This window comes from Triturus cristatus, chromosome 9, assembly GCF_964204655.1.
Source record: "Triturus cristatus chromosome 9, aTriCri1.1, whole genome shotgun sequence".
Taxonomy (NCBI): Eukaryota; Metazoa; Chordata; class Amphibia; order Caudata; family Salamandridae; genus Triturus; species Triturus cristatus.
In genome coordinates, this window is record NC_140592.1 from 1,049,942,294 (window position 1) to 1,049,965,569 (window position 23,276).

The 23,276-nt window shown below is 46.8% G+C and overlaps 1 protein-coding gene across 1 annotated transcript in view; it reads right to left on the reverse strand.

Moving 5' to 3' along the window:
• The window catches only part of PLEKHG3 (pleckstrin homology and RhoGEF domain containing G3), a 582,108-nt gene that overhangs the window by 29,715 nt on the left and 529,117 nt on the right, over positions 1-23,276 (reverse strand). The gene's annotated exons all lie outside the window — the stretch shown is intronic.

Genomic DNA, 23,276 nt, shown 5'->3' on the forward strand with positions numbered 1-23,276 from the left:
GAAATCAATGTCTATTTTCTCCAATGCATGCTTAGGTTGTTTGACATGGTAAGAGTATGCTGAGTAATGTTCGTAGAGAGGCAGGCACATAGATGACAGGCCTTGAGTTCCTGGTCAACCCTGCCATCTAAATATGGAAACCAGACTATCTTGGAGAGCTCTCTTGGTGGCAACTATACAACAATGTCCTTCATGAGCCACTTCAATTATATTCTGTGTTAAACTCTCCGGAATTAGGATTCTTGACCCTTGCAGTATAACTCCTTCCTGAGTTATAGAGAGTTCATCTTTAACACCTTTGTACTTTTGGTATTCACCATCACTGGTGAGAGATCAAGCATTTCGGTTCCATGACTGATGTGTAATTCTAGTCTTCAACTTCAGCATGTCACTATCATGGCTTGTCACGGTGATGATCTGGGTTAACGGTATGGCAGCTGGTGTATCTGACTTTACAATGAAATTAATGTAGGCTTCAGCTGTCTTGATTGTATTACCTTGACCTTGTGTAGGGACTCTGGAAAAGTAGTCAGCAGGGGTTTGATCTATTCCTGGACAATGTACAATGGTGTAATCATACTCTTATAATCGGAGTCCCCACCGTTCAATGTGAAGACGCATCTTGGCTTTTGGATTGCCAAAGATAGTCAATAAAGCTTGATGATCAGTTACCAGCGTAAAATGCTTACCATACAGGAAGACATGGAATAATTCACCAGTCCATACTACAGTTAAACATTTCTTGGGTTGAGAGTAAGCACATTCTGTTTGGGATAAATGTTGACTGGCATATGCCACAATATGTCTTCGAGCAGGAGGGTGTCCGCTGTGCTGTGCTAGGATAGTGCTTAACTCAACGGGGTTAGCATGAACAACAATCTCTGTATGAAGCTTTGGATTTTAAAAAAAGCCATGTCAGTAGCAGTTTTAATAGATTTTTTGATTGTCTTGAAACTTCACAGTCCTGTGGCCTGTGGCTTGAATGAAATATCTTCCTTTGTTAACTCTTGTAAGGGAGTGCTTATGGTCACAAAGACTCGTACGTATCTTAAGCAGTAACTGGCCATGCCGAGAAATGACCGTATTATGGAAACATCTTCTAGGGGGAATCATCATTAGACAGCACTTGTACTTTAGTAGGATAGGGTGTCATACCCACATCAGATAAGATATGGCAAAATAATTTAAATTATTCCTATGAAACTCACACTTGCCTGCATTCAAAGTCAGGCCTGCATCAGTCAGTAAGCGACATACTTGAGCGAGAGCTTTATCATACTCCTTTTGTGTAGCACCTACAATCAATATGCCATCACTATAGTTGAATGCATTCACAACCAACTGTATGATATGTTGAATGACGTCTTGGAAAAGTTCTGCAGCCGATGATACACCAAAACGGAGTCTTTTATATCAAAACAGACCTACGTGTGTATAAAAGGTTGTAATATACCTGCAATCTTCTTCAAGTTCCAACTTATAACCTTTATTTAAATAAAGGCGAGCGAAAACCTTTGCACCTTTTAGTTGCGTTATTGTGTCAGCAATATGTGGACCTGAATACCGTTCTCGTTCATTTGCCTTGTTTGCTTGGTGCATATCAACGCATATGCGTACAGCTCCTTCAGTGTCCTTTTTGGGAACTACCACTATGGGACCACTTGAACCCTCAATATTGTCATGTTTAAGTAATAATTCAAGTTCTTTTTCAACAGCTTCTTGTAAATGAAAAGCAACTTGTCTAGGTGTCTGAGCAATAGTGTGCAACTTTACTTTCATTGTCTTTAGCTTCCCCAAACCATGAAACAATGAAGGAAATTGGCTTACTATTTTGTAGTGAGCATTCAGGTTGACAATCACAGAAATCAGTCCATATCAGCAGCAGTACTGAGCAGACAGGATCTTGCTGCTTTACCTTGGAGCACAAAAGGATGAGTGCTTAAGCCTTAAGTTTTCTTGTGTTTCAATGTCGCCTCAAACGAACCTGGACTTTTTATAGGCATCAATGCAGCCCAAGTGTACACTTGGCGTAAGTCGAGGTAATAATTTTTTTCAGGTATTATATTTATCAATACGCCACTGGTATTGAGCAGCCATTATTTTTAATGTCATTTTCGCACAATGCTTGTATGACTTTGGTGTTTTGGCATGTAGACTTTTCTTTGACTGACATTTTTCCTCGTAGGCGGCTAGTCTGACACGCTTCCTTTTCTCGGAGGTAAACATTGACATAGTGCGGCTGTCTTCCTCACTTTCACTGGATACGGAGGCGGACGAGATGTTTGATGATGATTTAGAAGATAGTCGACTTTGTTCAGTGTCAATTTGCCTCAATTGATATTGCGGCTGGTCTTTGTGGGGTTGCGTCGAACTTTGCCTCTGGAAGGTTCTGGCGGGCATTTTGTCTTCGGGATGTGACACACTTGCTTTATTCTTTGCTTTACAAACTGTCACAAAATGGTTCTCTTTCCCACAGCCTTTACATAGCTGTCCCATGGCCGAACATTTACCTACATGTGAAAACGAAAATCCACCTCTAAAACAACTTATTTTTACTTGTAGACAGCACTTTTTGTCCTTCAGTCTTTTGCTTTGGCTTACTTTTTATACTCTGGACTGATTCACTTTGGGGTACCTCTGGCCTCCATGTCAGTGGCTTGTCTTTTAGCACACTCCTCAGCTCAGGCAGCCATCAACACTCACTCCAGACTAAGAGATTCTTTTAGCATTCATCGTCTGAATGAATCTGACAGGCATTCATCAATAACTCCAAGTCTCATAGCCTCCTCATCATTAAATTAATTGAACTTGCAGTGTTTGATGAGTGTATCAAGTCTCTCCACAAATTCATCAATGGTTTCACCAACTTTTTGGCGTTCTTAACTGAAAATATATCTTTTGTAATCAATGTTTGGTACTGGATTGAATTTTAGATTCAGCGTTTCTTCAATCTGACAACATGTAATCTCTTTGTCAGTTAGCAGCATTTTCTTTAAGACTTATTTTGCACCATCACCAGCAAGATTTTTGAGATCCTTAATAATCTTGTTTCCAGTCTCTTCAAGTGCATCAATGAAATCATGTCTCTATCCACGCAGACCATCTATATGTTGGTCAATATTTTGCTTTTTGCCGGTATTGTAAGGTGGTGGTGGTGGTGGTTTCAGGAACACAGAAGCGTTGTGGACCAGTGTGAACATACTGAAACCACAGGTGGTTCCTTGTAACTTGGTGTTTCCAATTCGTCTGTGAGACTTTGCGATGTGCCTCAGACTCCTCTTTAATGAGAGTTGGAAACATGACTTTCTTCGCAGCCATCTGAAAAATGTCACTATTGCAAACGTTGCTCTCCTTATTTTCTAAAGACCTGTGAAGTTGGCAAATTTGTGAGTGAGCAGCTTTGGGTTGGACAGCTCCATAAGCACAACCCCCCAAAACTTCTCCTTAAGCCACCTTCACAGAGTGCAGTAGTACGAGGACTCTCTTCAGGGAATTCAGTTGGCCATTTTTTCTTCTTGTCTAAATGTCACTTTGTACTTATGCCTCCGGGTTGATCTCTACCTTGCAGCACTTCTATTCACAGCGTTATTTTCTAGGTTATGATTATCAGCTGCTGTACTTCATAAACCAGACTGAATCCGCTTTCAGCGTTAACACTCCATATAATGTACAACATTATCTTTCATGGCAGTACAATACCTTTATGTATGGCTTGAGCATCCGGTCTTGACCATCAATGTGTAAATTCTATGCAATGTTTCCGTTGTCTATATGTGGTTTACAGCAGCTGGAGTTGCGCTTCAACTCTACGTGCATGAAGCGTTGAATCCAATCTTCGACAGCGACTCACGTGGCATGCACAGTTTGTTTGGACTACAGCAAACTCTTCGGCCGAGCACGGTCATTCTTCAGGTTACTTATCCCCCATCTGGTCGCCTTTGTAACATCTTCCCAGCCGGGGTAACCGCCAATAACCACACCACACACAGAGCTTAGTATTAAACACATCTCAAATGTGCTGCATGTAAGTTTAAACTCAACATTCTAAAACACGCTTTCATGGCATTGCACTATGTCACCTACGTCACAGCTCTATGGAGTCAGTTAAGTGCCAAAAGGGTTCAGTTCTAAAATATTGCACGACCCTACACAGGCCATCGCATAATGGTGGTATTTTTTGACAACTTGTGGTAATACCTGGCATGACACCCATTGCCCACACGTGGTAGAATGATGGCACTCACATAATGATTGCAGGCCTGGCAACATGTAAGCTTACACAGTAAGATTTCCTCCCTGGTACAATGCTGGCCCAGCACAATAATGGCAGTTCCGGGCAAACAGTGGCAATCCATGTCGTGATGCCCAGTAAAACACTGGCCCTTGAATAATGGTGCTCTTTCACTATACTGTTTGAGCATCCTTTGGTTAAAGTCTTAGCTGAGTCTGGCAATCTGTGGGCATCCATAGCTTGATGCCTACCCTTGGTAGAATGCTGGCCTTTGCATAATGGTGGTATTTCACGACAACCTGTGGGCCTCCATACTTGTCTTAGTAGTATGTTACCACTCATACCATTCTGCGAGCATCCATGGATTGATGCTGCCCATCTTGGACATAATGCTGAATCCCAAAGAAAGGGGGTTCTTTCTTGACACACTGTATGCATCCATTACACACTGTTACCCACTCAGGCATATTAATGGTTCTGGCAGTTTGGTGGCAATTCTTGGCCTACCGTGGACATCCACTTCATAATTGTGGCCACATTGCGGGCATCAATGACACAGTAGTCGTACTGGCAGTAAGGTGGTCATTTTGCGATAATGTGGGCATCCATTGCACGATGGTTATGGTGCTAACAGCTGACATACTGTGACCATCCATGTCACGATGGTGCCCAAACCTGCTATAATGCTGGCCGCTGCATTATAGTGGTAATTCATGACATTAGTGTGTATGCTGGCCCTGGGAAAATGGTGGTAACTTCTAACAAACTGTGGTCAATAGTGTATGGTGGTACCAATATGAATATTTTTGACTACATTTAAGTGCAAGCAGTCTCAAAGAAGAGAAGGACCAGTGAAAGTGAGCATATATGATGTGAAACAGTGTACGTGCTGAGCCAACCTCTCTCCAAAACAGAGCGAAAATACATCTTCACGCATGCACAGGTTGTGAGTAATGGTCAAGCAAGATAAAGGCTATTGCATTAGTACATGTTTGTGTGTAACGTAACACATTGACCTCAGATGTATATCAGGTGTAAACAGGGCAGATGTGAGCCAGATCACACTGGAGCTTTGTAATCCTGTCGAAATTAAGGTCTGACCCCCAAAAATGTACAATAAAATGTCTGAACTTTATTAAAATTAGCAGCTCTACCCAATCAAATGATAACAAAATCAACTACACTGAGCTCAGTAAGAAATTGTTAAAGGTCTCTTTTACTTCCTCAGAGTAGGGAGAGGTCAGAGTGGTAGAACTAAGACTGGGTGAGGTGATGTAATGTAGACAGGACAAAGACTGAGGAGCAAAACAGTCTGGGTGAGTGGACAAAGGGCCGATAAATGTCAAAGAAAATCTAACCCTTCTGTACAAGGGCACCACAAGAAATAAACAGGCATCACAACTATGAGTGCATTCTCTAATGAGTGACCCATGAGAGACTTGAGTTTTCAGATGGGACATTTCCTAATCTCAATTATAAGGGCAGAGAAAATAGTTTATCAAATCAAATTCTTTATTCTATAAGAACCAGTAATTAACTAGATGGCAGGGAATCATTTAGGATTCACAATTCCAGATCCTATGAACTTACTGGCATCACCAAGCAATGTTGAGAAGCACCCTGGATTTACTGGCTGAACAGCTGACTTATTTAGCAGTTCTCCTACATAACCTTTCAGCTCACTAGCATTTGATGGCAAAAACCGGGCATACTTTATGATGCAACAGATACCTACCCTCTAGGGTTCTTCATGTAATCGGATTGTATTTTTGCTTTCTAGGAGAGAAATTTCAGTTTACTATAAAGAACTAAAATGAGGCGGTCCAATTCCTGGCATATTATTTAAAACTGGTTGTCATTCTCCAGAATCAAGATTGAGAGTAGGCGGTTCATTGTGTGGTCAATTTCTGCTGCACAGGAAGATGAGGCAGGGTTGTCCCCGGTCTCCCCTGCTGTTTGCAACCATAATTGAACCCTGGCAGGGTGGCTGAGGGTGGACGTCCTAGTGAAGGGCCTGGAATGGGCTCGGAAGATTTCCGGCAGGATCACGCTATATGCCGATGAAGTCCTTATTTTCTCGGAAGACCCCTCTAATTCTGGGCCTTCAGTTCTCCAGATCCTTGGAATCTTCAGGGCTTTTTCATTATTAATAAATCTAAATAATCAGTATACCCACTGGCATGCCCCTCGTCAGCACTTGAATGGGCCACCGACGTACGGGTCCTCCAGGAGCGCTTCAAATATATCTGGGTGTGTCTGTGACCAACAACCCCACTCAGGCCTAGGAACAGCCTCATCTTGAACTACGCTACCGCTGTCCATTCTTGGGCGTTCGTTATCTATAAGATGGTTGTCTTGCCTCACCTGCTGTGTCGACTCCAACATTACCCTTTCCTGCTTTCCTTCTTGGCTTTTAGGAAGCTAAATTCCTTCCGGAGAAACTTTCTGTGGTAGCACTGTATTCTGAGGATTGCCCTATCCAAGAGTTATAAAACCTCATACAACTGTGATATTGCGACTCCAGATATATGTTCATATTACATGGCGTCCCTCCCTATTGTCATAAACAAGTGGTAGTGTCTCTACCACAAGGGTTCCTGCCTTCGCCGCAGAGCATAGGGCGATTAGAGAGATTCACCTCCAGCACCTACTCTACAGAGGAGCTCCTCTGGAGCAGCTCCCAGTATAACACAAAGACGCTCTTCAGATCTGGTGTGACTCTCAGAGCCATTGACTGGAAGGGAAGCTTGACATACGAAACCTCGATACTGCATGGGACCCGCCTGTTACAGGTTACAGTCTTGGAGTGCTTCAAATCTTGGTATGTCGAGGGGGGCGCGTGGCCTGCAGCCGAAATGGCCGCACACTAGCGCGGCTCCGTAGCCCTCACCCAGTATCCGAGACACTATCCTGATGTAAATAGTGCAATTTCGGTCCTGAGAGACGGAGACCCACATGAGTAGGAGTGTGAAGCACTGAAAATCCAGTCCGGAGCTCAATCGGAGCCCAGGAGCGACTGAGGCTGAGGAGCAGGGACAGAGGTAAAATGGCGGCGGGAGATATGTAGCTCCCCGACGACTGCAAATCCCGGTCACCGCCTGAGACTCCTGGTACAGGGTCCAACGGGAAGACAGGAATAAACGCACGGACCTCTACGACCCGACATATCCTGATCCCTGTATGCCTTGTAAAGCGGGAAGTCCGTGACACCCAGGCGCTGCCGTGAAGCACCGGCGTGCATTGGTGCACAGTGAGTAGGGGGAATCCACAGTGCTGCCCTGTGAGATGGCGATCGGGTGAGTGAGACTCCGACCCCCATGCTTAGAGGTGTTTAATGCGCTAACACCACGAACCAGAGCCCAATCGAAGCCCGTGATATCGCGGACGCGGGGAAGTGGAGCCGGAGAGTAGATGGCGGCAAGCGCGAAGAGGCTTCCCGTCGAGAGTCTATCCCAACCACTGCAGAAGAAACCCCGGTGCGGAGCACAGTGGCAAGAACTGATTCAGCGCCCAGACCCTGGCGGCCCGAGGTGTCTTGCTCCCTGACTGCCTGAGACAGCGTGTTGTGTGTGGCGCCCGGGCGCGGCCGTGTGATATCGGGCCTGTGCGGCTGACAAAGACCAGCGGGACATAACTCTGAAAGACCTGTGTGCTGGCAGTGCAGAAGAGGAAACGGCGGTCGCAGCGATTCAGGACCCAGAGAGAGGCCGAGGCTGGCTTGTCCTGCTGAGTGGGGCCCAAGAGTCCTTTGAGATCCAAGAGTTGTGGCACGCTTGAGGAGCTGATCCGGAGAGATTGCGGGCCCTACCACCCACCTTTCTAGGAGGTAGTAATGTGTGTCACCTGTGAAGACTAGCAGCGCGCCTAGCCCACGCAGCTCTAGGCGGACTGGGGCACCACACCCTGCGGGGTAGAACACTGACACTGGAGGGAAGCCAGCACGCAGAGGTGTAGCGGCCGACTGAAGCAGCTGAGGGCCTCCAGGGTGTGGCAAACCCTAAGACCTGTAGGTGGAGAGGATTGGCCATAACTGGCTGGGCCTGTGAATTCCCAGAACTGCAGCGCACTCCCTGGGCAACAACAAGGTACTCTCACCATCTGAGCTTGCCAATTACAACAGGGCATTCCGGGCCTAATGGATCGAGGGGGCGGTCCGCCCTGCCAGTCATAGAGCGTCACAGTGGTGATAGGCTCAGCCCTGCCTTAGCTGAATACGCCCTCAACATAAAAGGCACGGTGAAGTGGGCACCTCCCCCTGCATCCAAGACACTGACAGCTGAGCAGCTGGACTTAGAGGTGGCGACACTGTGAAACCCGACAGGCCGCGGGAGGATTTAATCCCCTGGGCAGGCATCGGTGAGTAGCAGGTCTGACCACTGGGCACCCAGCGGTATTACACCAGTTCCTGACAGCAATGGCAGGAGGGAAAGGAACTAAGGCGACAGTGCAGAGCAGAAAGGCGAAGTTTGCATGGGATAAGACAGATGAGGGCCATGAGGATACTTACCAAGCAGCTCCGGAAGAGTCGAAGTTCCCCCAAGCACAACAGGACCTGAAGCTTCAAGACATCATGGCAGCAATAACAGGAATACGTACCTCCCTCGAGTCCTGTCTGGATACAGTGAACATAGAGGTCTCTCTTATCAGAGAGAATCTCCGGAAGATGGACGCCAGAGTTACAGAAGTAGAGGATGCCACCGCAGTACTCCATAAAGACTCCTCTGAGCTCAAACGACAAGTCCTCCAATTGCAAGACAAGCAAGCAAAAATGGAACTGAAGCTCGCCGACTACGAAGGGAGGGCGCGAAGAAACAATGTGCGTATCTTAGGACAGCCAGAATGCGCGGAAGGCCCGGCCATGGATCTGTTCGTAGAGGAGTTAATCTTGAAACACCTACAGCGAAAGAAACTTTCAAACTATTTCTCTGTGGAACGGGCTCATCATATCCCAGGGGGTAGACCGAAGCCAGGCCCTCCTCCCGTCCAATAATATCCAGGATCTTCAACTTCAGAGATCGAGATGTTATACTTCAAGCGGCGCGAGCCAACCTGCCGCTCAAGCTGGAAGACAGTGTGGTTTCCTTTTTTCCTGACTTTACGACGAAAGTCCAAGCTCAACGCCGCAGTTTCTTAGCGGTTAAAAAAGAGTTACGGGACAAAAAGGTGAAATATGCTATGATGTTTCCGGTGAAGCTCCGCGTTGAAGCTGATGGAAAGGCCTGGTTCTTCTCCACACCGGAGGAAGCATGGGACTGGATAGACGGCTGGAGACCTCATAGGGAGCGACAAGGAGGACCACGGAATAACATACCGGAACACCTTCGGGGGCCACAAAGTAACTCTCTCAACAAGGGAACAGATTAGACAACTCGCAGCTGAAAGCGGACAGGTTCTGGTCCAAACAGTGCACTCCACAGATAAGGGACTCTGGGGAGTTGGATATCCTCGGTAGACTCAGTAGGGGCCTGCTTACGGCTAGGGTTGGGCTTAATTGGTCAAAGTATATACCCCTAACGTTTCAAAGGACTGCCAAGGTTTGTCCGCTGGACAGCAGCCAAAGGAAGGGAAGGGGATCTCCCCACGCAATGCATGTTTTAGATAGAAATAGATAGATTTGGGTGGGGGTGGGGGCTAGGGGCTGTAGACCAAGCAGCTTTACCAGGAGGGAGGGGCGACAGGCACTCTGCCTAGTTTGGGGGTGGGTAGTTTTGAATCCACAGGCAGGGGGGCAGGGAGTGGGAGTTAGGGGGGGATATGTTTTATTAATGCAATTCAGTCACAAGGTTTGAACTATTTTTGCTAACCACATGCAACATCCCTAACTATGTTATTTGCGGGGCGGAGGGGGGTAGGAGAGGATCGTTGGGGGGTTATTGTTGATGTTAATGTCACTAATCATAATGCAAAGGACTGTACAGTAGATTCGATACACGAGGACCTATCTCCATTGACGCCATGTACACAATGGACAGATGCGCGGTACCCTACAATGTGTGGCCAGACCCGACTGGAGTGTACGGCTGCCCATGTCATGACAGAAACACTCATTCCTGTAGTGGCAGCATGGTACACTCCTTGCTCTCACTGATAACCCATTATGGATAATACAATGGTTACAAAATTGTCCGCCTTGACGTGGAATGTAAACGGGCTGGTAGACAAAATAAAGAGAGGTGTGGTATCGCATTACCTAAAGAGACAGGCGCCGGACTTAGTATGGTGGGGATATAAACTATTAGTTCATGCAGGATTCACATCTGGCTCTAGGGGGACTGGTATCTTAGTGCGAAAAGGCCTCGTTCTCACACCCACTCATACGTGGGCAGATCCGTAGGGTAGGTTTGTAGTGCTGGGGGTCACCTGGGGAGGGAAGCCGATAATTGTGGTATCAGTGCATCTCCCACCAGTGCTAGAGAAGGAGGCCCTCAGTGACCTAGGTAAAATACTGATCGATCTCCCAGATGGTATCCTAATACTGGGAGGCGACTTTAACTTGACCATGGATGATGCACTAGACAAGTTTCCCCGGCGACCTACCGCTAGACACAACACTCAAATGGCGGAATTTACTCAAGCCATGGGACTATCGGACATATGGCGCTCGTTGCAGCCACACATCGTATTACACCCACTACTCCAATGCACACAACAGTATGTCCCGCATAGATTATTTCCTTTTGCACCTGGCAGATGTTGGCCACTTCCAGAACCCTCATGGGCTCCCGCGGGGGATCTCGGATCACTCCCAGTGTGGGTCGAACTCACTTTTCAGCAACAAAAGCAGCGCAACTCCATAATTATAAATCCGTGGCTTTCAAAGATCCCTGACATAAAAGAAGAGCTACTTGAACAGACTGACTATTATTTTACTAAAAATCTGGGATCAGTGGACTCGGCACAGACTATTTGGGAAGCTTACAAAGTGGTATTAAAAGGCCGTGCCCTGGCTTTAAAAATAGGTTATCTTCGTCACCATAATGAACAAATACTGGAGGGAGAGAGTGAACTTCAACAGTTAGAGACGCAACATAACTCCTCACCCAGTGAGGCCACAGCACACCATTTGACCATCAAACGCCTCTAGTATAAAGCCCTAACGCGTGAAAAAGCAAGGGCAAGGTTACTTTCCACATGACACAGGGTGTATGAAATGGGAGAAAGGGCGGGGAGAATGCTGGCCTGGCTGGAAAAATGGGAGCAAGGAGAGAGGTGGGTGCCTGAACTATCCACTAGCGAGGACACACAGGTGTCTGACCCTCAAGAAATAGCGGACGCATTTGCAAACTATCTGGAGGATGTGTATACACCTTCCACTACCCACACGTCGGAGGACTACTGACAACTGTTGGCAGATATTATCCTGCCCTCACAGTCTGAGACAGATAGAGCCGATCTGGAAGCTGATATCACTGATGATGAAATCTGCAAAGCCATATTTAGTGTCAAATCAGGGAAAGCAATGGAACCTAACGGAATCCCGATAGAACTCCTCAAAGCAATGTCCTTGAAGGTAGCACCCCACCTTAATCACATGTATTCGGAATGCCTTGAGAAAGGAATACTGCAGGCAGATCAAAGACTGGCTTCCATAGTGGTAATTTGTAAGCCCGGGAAACCGGCGGATTGTTGTAGCTCGTACAGACCAATCTCCCTGATAAACACGGAGGCCAAGGACCTGGCGAAATTTTTAGCCTTGCGTCTTAATGCTGTCCTCCCCTCTCTTGTACATGCAGACTGTGAGGAAGTCCCAGGGTACAGACCCACGACCACCACCCGAACCCCAACGAACCCTGCCTGGGTACCTTACCACATTGAAGATGAAGAGGCATCCACAAGTCTGGAAATAATGCAAGACATCTCCCTCATCCCGCAGAACGAAGCGTGTGACCCGGAAACGAAACGTCCCGAGGGAGGCGGACCGACTACCCATTCCAGCCAATCAGCGACACCCAACAAAGGTCAAGCCGGGCAGAAAAAACGAGGAGACAACACATCCAGTGTGTCAGCTGGTAGGAGGCATCCGGAACAGGAAGACGAGAAAGACGAGAGACGCCGAGAAGCTGCCGGAGACTGCTGTTACCACCAGACCAGAGGACGCCGAAGAGGAGGATTCGGAGATTCGTGATACCTGGACGGAGGACTGGTGGATCCCGGACGACACGCACAAGCCGCCACAACTCAGGAGAGTTGTGGCATCTAACGGTATGTGATGGGGTGGGGGACATCACGGGGAGCGGGGTATAAGGAGGGTGGGATACACGGAGTGACGTTGCGGTGGTGGTTGCTCTTTTTGCTGGCCTCCGATCTTTCTAGCTTTTCCCCTACCTCACATCCCTTGCTCATACCACTTCCCCACTTCAGTCAAGAGTAAGCGAGCACTACAAAATACTACCTTAGGGATCAGAAACTTAATGATCCACGCCTAAACCTCCTTATTTCGCCCTAGACCTCATCCTTTTTTTTGCAAGTGGTATGGTGATGGTTCACAAAACCACGTGGGGCACCATAACTGACCGCTACTTTCTTGCTTATTTTTTTTCCGGATTATACTCCAGGACCCCACCTGTATTCCACAGAAGCACCAGAGCCTTTGAATGTCCAGGAACGCCGACCCCTGACCCGGACGCCTAAGAGAGGACCTTACTCCACAACCCTGTGCTGGAACAGGCTTACCTCAGAACTATTTTCGTTCATCAGGGCAATTCCTGACAATTAAAACCCTTATCATTACTGAGCTGTCCTTTACAACACCAATAAATACTACAGTATTGATCCTACACGGCCTCCTCGCTTCGGTTTCCGACCGTCCCTCCGACCCAGACCAATCCGGTTTTGTGCCGGGACGGAATACAGCACTGAACATTTGTCGGGTACATAACGTGTTGGCACGGCAGCAATATGTAGAGGAGGATGCGGTGATTGTGTCACTGGATGACTCTATGCTGTTCGATTCCATAGAATGGCCCTATCTCTTCGAAGTACTTGCCCGCTTTGGGTTCGGCCTGAGATTTATGGCATGGTTTAGGCTGCTCTACACTGAACACCGCGGTCAGGTGAGGGTGAACAATCGCACGTCACAGGTGTTTAAGTTGCATAGGGGGACCAGACAGGGTTGCCCCCTGTCCCCCCATCTCTTTGCCCTCGTTCTGGAACCCCTGGTGTCATGGATAAGATGAGATGTGGCTCTCAGAGGCCTCAGATGGAATTGAGGACAGAATATCGCTATACGCAGATGATATCCTGATTTACCTAGCCTCCCCTTACACTTCGATACATAGGTTATTAAACATCTTTACAACCTTCGGCAAGTACTCGGGCTATGCCATTAATTGGGCAAAGTCAGAGATTTTTGTTCTCCATGGCTCAACACCTAGGCTATCCAGAGGTTGTAATGTTGAAGTGACCAGCAAAGGTTTCTGATACATGGGGAAATATATTACTCCAGACTCAAAAACCTTTTACAACAAGAATCTCGTAGTCCCCCTACATAGACTTAGGGATGATGTCAAACATTGGAGGTCACTACCATGATCTTTACTCGGTCGAGCGGCCCTATTTAAAATGCTAGCACTGCCGCGATGCCTCTACCTGCTCCAGAACTGCCCACACAATGTCCCGGACTCATATTTTAATAGTATCAATGCGGAAGACCGGACATTATTACGGGATGGTAGGACGCCGCGGATTGCCTTAGAGAAACTGACGAAGGGGTGGTATGACGGAGGCATTGCACTCCCAGACATACAGCTTTATTATTGGGCATCACAATTGGTAGCGACTAACCACTGGCTGTACAGTCTTCCGACGAACCCGGCATACAGGTTAGAGCAATATCAGACCGGACGAGAGGGGTATCTGGGAGCCCTATATACCAGACCCCGCAAAGGGAGATATCTGGGACCGATGGCTCACACGACCTCCATCTGGCATAAGGATATAAAACGCCTGGGTTGGAAGGGAAAGCTGACTGAGGCGACACCCCTACGGTCCTCTTAACAACTGGGGCTGCTCTGCTATCACGCGGGGTTTGATAGGTGGGACACCATAGGAATCTCTACTATTGGCGATCTCCTACAGAAGGGTAAGATGCTTACCTTTAAGGACTTACAGACTAAGTATGAATTGGCGCCAGGGGAAATGTTTCAATACCTACAAATTTGCCATGCGCTTAACACAGCTCTCACAGATCTGACAACCATACCAGACTTGTCCCCCTTGGAGGATCGACTCTTATCAGAACCTCTCCTGACCAAAGCCATTTCCCTTACATACCGTAAGTTACGCAATAACACACCAGACCCCTTTCACACCCTCAAGGACAGATGGCACGCAGACTTGGGACAGCTAGAGGATGCAGACTGGCATACCGCCCTGTTGTCCCCAAGAGAGGCGGCCATAAACTTCCATTTTCGATTGATCCAACTAAAAGTCTTACATAGGACTTACCTCACAGGTGTGACCTTAGCAAAGATAGGGACTAGGCAAGACGCACTATGCCTCCGTGGATGCAATCAAACTGCCACATTTTATCATATACTATGGGATTGCCCTCTGATTCGACACTTATGGGAAAGGGCCACGGAAAAGATGCAGGACGCACTAGGGATGCAACTCACTTTAACATCATCACTGGGGATTCTGAACATATGGGACGCAACCGATCTCACGGACACAGAGCAACAATTCACCACACAGGGATACACATTAGTGAAAAGAGCCATTGCACTGAAAGGGGGGGCAGTAGATTTCCCATTGATAATAGGATGGGTGGCGGAAAAGGGCAAATGCATGGTAGCCGAAAAGGAGGTTTACAAATCTAGACGCCGTCCTAAATAGTGGGACAAAAAAAGGGGCACCTGGAACGCATATTGGTGTAAACTGTGCAACTCACCAACAGTAGAACTGGAAATGTCAAAAAGGGGAACTACGGAACCGTAATGGTTGACCGCAATATTGTACATGGCCTTGTTTATTTTCAATTCTGTACAGAAATGTATATAACTGTGACTATGCAAGTGACAAATGTTCAATTAATAATAAAATTATTTTAAAAAAAAGAAAATCCTGGTATGTCATTGCCATATCTAAGTTGGTGGAAGTCCGACTGGGGCCACAATGAAATCCTTTCTTGAGTTGGTGGAGAAGAGTCTTGCCGGTGGCAGTGGCAGGCTCTATCCGCTCGCGCTGTGTTGCATTCTATTTTATTTTATGAATGTCACAATGTTAACGCTGCTTCACAGCGTGATATTTTAAACTGTTGCGAGTAGGCTACTTTTTTAAAAGCATTGTGTGTTTACCTGTGTTCTTGACACCCACTTCCTTGTAAACTCCCGCCCCGGTCCGCCGCGTCCATTCTGGGCGATTGATGCGGAGGGTGAGGCGGAGCCAGCACTTCCGGGCTCGAGCGGCCAGGTTAGCGCTCTAGTGGCATTGTAGGGGAAGTGTACTTAACTCGCTGCCTCACGCAGTCGCGTTGTGGAGAAGAGTCTTGCCGGTGGCAGTGGCAGGCTCTATCCGCTCGCGCTGTGTTGCATTCTATTTTATTTTATGAATGTCACAATGTTAACGCTGCTTCACAGCGTGATATTTTAAACTGTTGCGAGTAGGCTACTTTTTTAAAAGCATTGTGTGTTTACCTGTGTTCTTGACACCCACTTCCTTGTAAACTCCCGCCCCGGTCCGCCGCGTCCATTCTGGGCGATTGATGCGGAGGGTGAGGAGGAGCCAGCACTTCCGGGCTCGAGCGGCCAGGTTAGCGCTCTAGTGGCATTGTAGGGGAAGTGTACTTAACTCGCTGCCTCACGCAGTCGCGTTGTGGAGAAGAGTCTTGCCGGTGGCAGTGGCAGGCTCTATCCGCTCGCGCTGTGTTGCATTCTATTTTATTTTATGAATGTCACAATGTTAACGCTGCTTCACAGCGTGATATTTTAAACTGTTGCGAGTAGGCTACTTTTTTAAAAGCATTGTGTGTTTACCTGTGTTCTTGACACCCACTTCCTTGTAAACTCCCGCCCCGGTCCGCCGCGTCCATTCTGGGCGATTGATGCGGAGGGTGAGGAGGAGCCAGCACTTCCGGGCTCGAGCGGCCAGGTTAGCGCTCTAGTGGCCCCTACTGCCTATAAATGTGTGTTGGCCAGCGACCGCGCAGCGGACGCGTGCAGCGGGCGCGCCGGAAGCGCGCCGAAGTCGAGCCAAAGTCAAGCCCGTCTGCGCCCGTCCGCGGCCGGACGGGGCGCGGGGCCATACACCCTGGCCCACCTAACCCCCTCCACTTACGGTACGATAAACAAACGTTGCTGCATCTCCGCCCTGCTATAACACTACCATGTTTACATTCTATGCAGGCCTTATCACTACATAACTGTTCCATGTGCCCTTTTACTCCTGAAATGGGCTCCATAACAGTCCCCCCAAAAAAATTGATAAAAGCCGCTCTGCTTAACTGTAGATCTCTCAGTAAGCACTGCATTCAGGTCTACAACCTACTTGAGGATGAAGCACTGGATATACTGCTGTTAACTGAGACCTGGCTTGGCGAACACTCTGACCCAGACATCATAGAGGCGCTGCCTCCAGGATATTCTCTCGCCAGGCTTGACAGGCAGGATGGTAGGGGTGGTGGAATAGCTATTGCTGTTAGAGCCCCATTGGAATGCTCCTTACTCCCCCTGACAATTGACCACTGCGAAGCTGCTTCGTTTAGTATCTCACTGGGACCTCAACACTCCCTATCAGGTATTCTTATATATAGACCCCCAGGTAGACTATTTGATTTTACAGCTAGTCTAGTAGAGGCGACAGCTCACCTCGCCTTGAGGAAATCCAAACTCCTGGTACTTGGCGACATGAACATTCATTTTGATGATGTCCAAGACAAGGATGCCTCCTGTATAAAAGATGAATTACTCTCCCTGCAACTTACTCTTAAGAACCAAGAGCCTACTCACAGACAAGGTCATCTGATCGACCCCATATTTGGTAATTGGAATGGAGTAGAAACGCTTCCCCCAATACCCGTTCCTTGGTCTGACCATTTTGTCATTCCCTTACGAATCTGGGTGTCCAAGCCTGAAACTTGGAGTGATAGTACGCAGATTTACCAATGTCGAAAGTGGAAAAACTTCAACTTAGATACCTTTATCGACTATCTTGAAGCGGCTGGACCTCCTGGAGGGTCAGATTGTGAGGCTGCCTATTCATGCCTGAAGAACTGTGTCCTAACTGCCCTAGATAATACTGCTCCTATCCGTAGATCAGTAATTACCAAGAAAACGCGAAAACCCTCCCCGTGGTTTACTTCTGAACTTCAGGTGGCAAAATCTGCTTGTAAAAAACTGGAACGAGAATGGCGCATTGAATTTTGCCCCAAAGCCAAAATTCAATATAAAATAGCGCAAGCAGGATATTATAAACTTATTCGTTCCTCTAAAGCACTGTATTACAAGACCCGCATTGGAGAGGCTGAGAACTCCTCAAAGGAGCTCTTTAAAATTTTTAAAGAAATCTCGGTAGTATCTAATGAGAGCAATGCCCAGAATGACTCTGTTGAATCATGCAATAATATTGCTAGATATTTTGCTAGCAAAATTACTAACATCTATGCAAATTTCTCCAAGGATCTGCCCTCGGGCTCTGCTTTCACTGAAAATTTGGAGATCACTCATGATAAGGCATGCCTATACTGCTTTACTGTTCCTGGTACTACTACTCTAAATAATATCTGTAAAAGCATTAAATCGGGCTCCCCTCGAGATCCTGCCCCTCCCAAGATTTTAGCAGCTAGCCTTAAAGTCTTAGAACAACACTTCAGACATATTCTCCAACTCTCCTTTTCTACGGCCATCCTCCCTGTGGAGTGGAAGCAAGCCATTGTACTTCCAATAAAGAAAAAACCTAACATAAGTCGGGATATCCTTGAAAATTTACGGCCTATCTCGCTGCTACCTTATCTGGCGAAGGTGGCCGAAAAAATAGCTAACAGTCAACTCATGGCCCATCTAGAGTCTAATAAAGCTTTCCACAGCTCTCAATCTGGGTTCAGGGCAGGGTATTCCACTGAAACCGCCCTTCTGAGAGCGACCGAAACCCTACGTGCTGGTGCGGATAAGGGCCAGACTATGGCTTTGATTATGCTTGACCTTAGTGCCGCGTTCGACACTGTGGCACATTCCATCTTGCTGCAGTGTCTGAACAAAGCCGGGGTCACCCAGGAAGCACTGGGCTGGCTTAAAGCCTTTCTCACCAACCGCTGCTTCCAGGTTCAGAGAGGCATGCATCGCTCTAATAGCATAGCTTTAGAACAGGGGGTACCTCAGGGCTCCGCCCTGAGCCCCACCCTGTTCAATCTCTACATGGCCCCCTTGGCGGAAGTGGTTGAATCGTACGGCATTGAATTAGTCTCATATGCCGACGATACCCAACTCCTCCTTTCGCTGTCTCAAGTACCCTACACTGATGCTAACAATTTTAAAACTTGCATGCAGGCTCTGGCAGGCTGGATGACCCAGCACTGCCTGAAGCTAAATGGCTCTAAAACGGAGGTTCTGGTAATTGGAGGAAGGGATGCTAGCTGGACCAAGGAGTGGTGGCCATCATGTTTGGGACCGCTACCCACTCCCTGTAAAGCAGCTAAGAATCTGGGGATCTGGGTTGATCCCAGACTCTCTTATGATAACCATGTACACAAAGTGGTTGGGAAATGTTTCGGGGTAATGAAGACCTTGAACCGTACCCTTGACCTTCTCCCTCTGGAAGCCAGGCGCACTATGACCCATGCTCTAGTGACCTCGAGGATAGACTATGGCAATGTGCTTTTGCTCGGAATCACACAAAAAAACTTCAGGAGACTTCAAGTACTCCAAAACACAGCAGCTCGCCTAGTCCTTAGACTTCCGAAAAGATCAGCCTCTATGCCAGCCCTAGCCACTCTGCATTGGCTCCCCATAAAAAAGAGAGTCCTATTTAAAGCTCTTTTAATGTGCTATAGGATTATCTCACACAAAGCTCCCCTTTATATGACAGATCTGGCTATCCCATACGAGCCTAATAGAATTCTCCGCTCTGGGGGAACTGGTTTGCTTAAAATTCCCCGCGTCAAGAAAGCCAGAATGGGCGGATGTTCTTTTCGTGTTATGGCTGCCAAAGAATGGAATTCTCTCCCCATGAATATCAGGCTAGCGGATTCAGAGCCCTTGTTTAGAAAACTTTTAAAAACCTATCTGTTTTCTTCTTAATTACCCTCTCTTGGCTCTGACTTTTCTCCACAGCGCGGGGACACGCCGGGATGGCGTCACCATGCGCTTTACAAGCTCCTTTATTATTATTATTAGTTGCAGGAAGAGTATGACTTACATCACTTGTGATCACAAAATCTTGCATCTATATTGAACACTAGTGATCAACATACCAGACTTCTTCAATCGGCTTAGCGACACCTGGATGGGAGACTTGGGGACCTTACGGACAATGATTGGATGGATTGGATGGAGGCCAGCAATCTCCACCCCCCATGAGACCGCAATTACTTTGCATTTCCCCCTAAGATAGTGGAAATACTTACATAGGGTTTACTACACTCGGGAGAGATCGAGCAAAATGAGGGCCATGGAGGCACCAATGTACTTTTGATGTCTGTCGGGAACGGTAGACTTCCTCCGCACATCGTGGGCATGAGCTCAATTGGCCCTGGTTTGAGAGGGATAGCTGGCTTGCCTTGAGCGAATGTTGGGCAGGGCCTTGCATCGCGATCCTAAGTTGGTCCTCCTTCACACTACAGAAGAGATAGCGGCGGACAGATATCGCACCGCCATGCTGTGGCTGGGTTTGGGGATAGTAAGAAGGGACATAGTCTGGGCCTGGAAAGACCGTGATCCCCCATCATTGGAACGGTGGAAACAGGAGCTGGACCATTGTATGAGCATGGAAATTCCTAGATACAAGGCCAGACGTTTCCCTCTTAAACATCACAAAATATAGGCTGCAAGGGACCAATACCAGGGCATTGCTCTGTAATGACCAGAGTATCTTGGCCACTCCCTGAAGGAGGTCCTATAATGGCTGAGGCTGAAGTGGGGTCACGGGGGTCAGAGAGGCAGTCAAGGAGTGTTCGGTATCATTCACTGGCTGGACTCGGGAGAGGTGGATTTTATTTAGTTTCTATGCTTATTTTGACTGATTTGTAATGCACAATGGTAGAATCTATTAGTCGCTTTTCTTTTGTTACATGCGATCCTCTATGGTATGTCTGGTGTATTAACTGTGCAAAACTTAATAAAATATTGTCCTAAAAAAAGAAGCTAGACTGGATGGCATTTAAGGAACTATAGGAGGAGAGATAAGGGTAAGGCAGTTAAATACAAGGTTTCATTATTTTTAGAAGAAAGGAAGCATATATACAACATAGTAGTTAGATGGAGAGGCCTAAACTGATCAGAATGAGTACATGAACGGTTAGCAGATTTGATCAATAGGGTAAGCTCTGCTGGTGAAGTGAAGAAGTTTAAAAGCAGAGCGAGTGAGTAGCAGACGTGTGGAGGAGGATGTAGAGTAATGTTGCAAGAATAGCTCAGATGGTGGTGAATTCAGAGCAGAAATATGGTGCAAAGAGATTCACCAAGAACGATGACTGTGTGAAAGATATACAGACAGAGTAAACTGATGAGGTCATTGGGCATCAGATCAAAGTAAGGTGATTAGGGTTTGGAAGTACCATGGATAGCATGTCTAAAACTTAATAAGCCTCAGGATTTTGAGTGAAGTCTAGACCGGAGTGAAGCTCAGCTACATATGTTGTCTTTGGTCTAGCTGCTGGCATGTCACGTTCACAATTACAGGGTGCTAGAGTAAACCAAAAGACAAATGTATAAAAGCAGCAGACAAGGCTACCACCCAAGGATGCCTGGAGCAAACTGGGGAAGTGCTGGTCCAGTTCAGGTTATCCAGGCTTATTCCAAAGAAACTTTGGGATAAGACACAGGTATGTCTTTCCTTTGGGAGACCAATACATCTCTAGTTCCAGAACTGAAACATGCATTTGCAATGCAATAGGTCTCGTGTTTATGAAACTCTCATAAATGCGAGACCTATTGCATTGCAAATGCTTGTTTGCAAAAGCACACATGCGGCTCTTTCACTTTAATGTCGGCTGCACCCCTTTCCTTAGACTAGCCGCGTCTAAAGAAAGGGGCGTGGCAGCCATTAAAGTGAAAGCGCGGTATGGCGAGCTTTTACAAAAAAAGGCATTTGTTTGACAAGTTGACAAACAAATGTTTTCCTTGTAAAAGTGCCCCATGTCGTGGTTTCACTTTAATGGCGGCCGCGCCCCTTTCCTTAGACACGGCTCGTCTAAGGAAAGGGGTGCAGCCGACAAAGTGCGGCCCGGGACAGTTTTAATAAAAACATGCAGCCGCGTTCAGTACTACTGCATGAGCGTGCCGTGCCGTGCTAATAAAAAACAATGTAAGTGTTGCAGAAGAGCATGTCCTGCCTACCATAGCAGACAGGAGAAAACCATTTAAGCAAATAGTGCTGAGAGGCTGTAATTAAAGCCTACTGAGTAACAACACATGTAACATGGGATGTCCTCATGAGTGGTTACAAAATTAGACAAGGCGGCACCAAGGAGGGACTAAACCTATTGACCAATGAAAAGCCACAGTTTTCAAAGAACAATGACACAAGCCAAAGTAAAATATGGGCTGAGAAGGGCTGGAGCTTCAAATCAATACCTGAATACAGCATGCCTCGAAGAGCAGCGCATGCGCTGCCCAGGTTCGACCTAAAAAGGATAGAAGAGTCCCAACAAAACACCATTAATGGTGAATTCTATATATCTGTTTCTTTATTGTATTAGGACTGTCTGAATTTCAACCAAATGTTATAGTTCATATCTAGACCTGTATTGGCCGTTCGGGCTGAACTGTTCCCATGAAGCACAGGGTCAAGACTGATTTGGATATACCTGGGTCTAAACTGGGGTGGCGAAGTGAGCTCAAGAACAATGATGGATTCAATCCAGATCTGTGACTGGGGGTGAGTGTCGGAAAAGTTTCAGCACCCCTTCCATCATCACCTTGTGTTTGCTTTGTTCACCCTAAGTTGGCAAGGAATGCCCAGACGTGGGTCCCATGCTCACTTTGCCACTGGATTCAAGCTAGCCTGGATGATGAGGGGTGTTACCCCGAAACCGGTCCCAGGATGCTTGTTTCCGGTCCAGGGAAGACCTGGCTTGGCAGTTCGGGCTGGACTGTTCTCATGAGGCACAGGGTCAAGACTGATTAGCATATAGCTGAGTTTGAACTGGGGTGGCGAAGAGAGATAAAGAACGATGATGGATTCAACCCAGATCGGTGAGTGTCTGAAAACTTTCAGCGCTCCGTCCATCTCCTTGGGTTTGCATAGTTCATATCTAAACTAAGATTTGGGAAGAGAAGATCAAAATCAGATTAATTTATTTTCTAGGCAAATTAGTACCCTGGATATTTACAGCTGTCCCAAATCAAAATTATAAATTATTGACTAATTTTAAAAGAGATTATTATAGGTGGGTCATATGCATCTAACACTTAATTTGCTTTCCTTCGCTCATGTTACTAGTGTGTCTGGCACATGAAGGAAGAGTTGGTCTTTTTGGACAGAAGCACACAAGGACTGTGTGCTACATAGGTCTCACAGCTCAGAAGGGTGCAAAATGTGTCAGAAGAAGGGGAAACAAGCTTGAGGATCACAGAAGAGTAGATGGAACCAAAACTAAGACTGTCTAGGCATGTTAATTGCCACCAATAAATAAATTATAAAAATGATACACTTCACAAGCTCATGCAGTGAACATTGAAAGGATATTTACATGGCCCTTTGAGACAAAAAACAAATCTGTACAATGTTTTTTTGGAAACAACATAGCAGCACAATTAGCTAGAACTTCAGTAGTTTGTTCTTTATAAATGATACTGTATTGTGAGTAAAGGCAGGGAGGAATTATAAATAATGTAACATCGCAGACTGCATTGTAAATAATGTGATCACAGTGATTAACTCGATTCTCAAG